The following is a 2,612-nucleotide window of genomic DNA, read 5'->3' as shown; positions in this document are numbered from 1 at the left end:
GTTTCCTCGCATGACACTAGCAGACTGTTCAGGTTTCACAGGCATATAACAATGAAGTCAGCACAACAGTTTTGTAGATCTTCAGTTTGATAGGCAGCCTAATACCTCTTCTATACCACACTTTCCTTCAGAGTCACATGAAAGGAACTTAATGACACTCAAAACATCTTCTTCAGTTTGGAGTTTGGCTAGAAAGGGATACACTTCAACCTGAATTATATAGTCAATGACTTCAGTATTGATTGATGATGATAAGTTGAGAAAACTATGGAAGTGTTAAACCCCTCTGTATTGGATCATATCTTTATCACTAATAAATGTGGTTCCATTGACACTGAGTAGTTGAGATGCACCATAGGTTTTTGGCCCATAAATTGCCTTCAGGGTATCATAAAGTGCCTTAAATTGTTACTCTCAGTCTAAAACTCAATTTTATCTTCCTTTTTTTGAGACAAGAATCCTGCATCTTTCTAAATTTGCACTTTAATTTTGATGGAGTTAAACACTGCCTTCTTAGAGAAAGATGAACTATCCTTTGGTAAACCCTGTTGAATTCTTGTTGTTTTTTTTATTTTTTTAATTTAGCAGTTTCTGAATTTTCTCACCATTTGCATCAATTCAGTTTTGATGTTTGCTAATGTTCTAGACAAGCTGAATAAATGCAATACTGTACACCAAGTATCTGAACCCTGCCCATTCCTTTTCTACTTGACTGTTGCCAACCTAGTGTTGCCTCTGCTTTCCCTCCAAGTTAGCAAAGAACCAGTTACACTTGGAGAAGTGCTCTAATTTGTTGCTATTAAGTCTTCTGCTGGTTGCCTTGCCTTGGGGCCACCTCTTTTGTTGAATGAGAAGTCTTAGCTTGGAAAGAATAAGTCTTTGATAAGTCCAGTACTCTTCATCACACATTGCCTTCCTCACTGTTATATCCTGTCTTCTCCTCATAACGACATAATCTACTAAATGCCAATGATTGCTACAAGTGTGCATTGTTTTGTTTGTTCAAAAATTTTTAATTTCATGCAATCAAAATTATTCGAGGACAATATAATTTTGGTTACATTAAATTTAAAACTTTTGCAAAAACAAAGCTTATGTAGCCAACATTAGAAGAAAAATACAAAACTGGAGAAATTTTCAGGAAATTTCTCTTATTTCTTCAATTGTACAGGGAACTGAGCCAACTTATTAAAATAAAATAACTCTTTGACTATGAAAAATAGCCAAAGGAGAGGAACAGTCAGTTTTCAGAAGAATAAATCAAAACTCAATAGTCACATCAAAACATGCTCTAAATCACTACTGATTAGAGAAATGTAAATTAAAATAACACTGAGATATCAGATTGGTGAATATGGCAGAAAAGGAAAAATGACAAACAGTGGAAGGGACTGCTAAAATTTGGACCCTAATATATTGTTATTGGAATTGTAAACTAATCTAACCTTTCTAAAGAAAAATCTAGAGCCTCGTCCAAAGTGCTATAAAACTAAGCATCCTGTTTTACCTAGCAATATCACTACTAGGTCTACATTCCAAAAGATAAAAAAAGGAAAAGGAACTCTCATTATAAAAAATATTCATAGCAGCTCTTATTATAGTGGCAAAGAATTGGAAATTGAGGAAATACCCATCAATTAGGGAATGACTGAACAAGTTGTATATGATTGTGATGCTACACTATTGTGCTATGAGAAATGACAAAAAGGATAGTTTCAGAAAAGTCTGAACTGATGAGAAGTGAAAGGAGCAAAACCAGGAGAACATTGTATATAGTAACAATAATTAGGACGAGTAACTGTAAAAGACTTAGCTATTCTGATCAAGACAATGATCCAAGACAATTACAAAGTATGCATGATGAAAAATTATATTTCTGGCCAGGAGGAGAACTCTAAATGTAGATGGAAACATACTTCTTAAAAAACTTTTTTTCTTTTTTTGTTATTTTCTTTTGCAACATGTCTAATATAGAAATATATTTTTCATGAGTTTGCATGTATAATTGATATGAAATTGCTTGCCATCTCAAATTAGGGTCAGGGGTAAGAGGGAGAGAGAATTTGGAACTTATTTTTAAAAGTTTGTTAGTTTTTTGCATGTAATTGTGTTAATGAAATTAATATTTTTTTTAAAAAAAGACATCCAATAAAGAACAGGCAATAAGTTTAATAAGGTCTTCAGTGAAATTATAATAATTCTGCTAAATGATTTTTAAGATAAGGAAGACCTATTCATCTTTCAAACAAGCAGATATTTGTGACTTAAAAATCGTTCAATTCATATGAAAAGTTAGCAATATGTCTCTTTGGAAATTAAGAAAAGAGTAAAAGAAATACCTGTTTCTTAATTCAATTGAACTGTTATTAATGATGTGTTGTTATGGCTTTAAGCAATGCAAAAAAAAAAAACACTCATGAGTATGTGCAAAACATTTGTGGGGAAGTGTTTTTGTTTACTTATTTGTAAAATGATAGAATTGGACTGATGGTCTTAAAGATCCCCACAGTTTACACTATGAACCAAGATGAAAGAAAATAGAAAGAAAGGAAGGAAGGAAAGAAGGAAGGAAGGAAGGAAGGAAGGAAGGAAGGAAGGAAGGAAGGAAGGAA

Source organism: Vombatus ursinus, unplaced genomic scaffold, assembly GCF_900497805.2.
Source record: "Vombatus ursinus unplaced genomic scaffold, bare-nosed wombat genome assembly UNPS02015408.1, whole genome shotgun sequence".
NCBI classification, from domain to species: domain Eukaryota; kingdom Metazoa; phylum Chordata; class Mammalia; order Diprotodontia; family Vombatidae; genus Vombatus; species Vombatus ursinus.
This window is presented reverse-complemented; position numbering follows the sequence as displayed.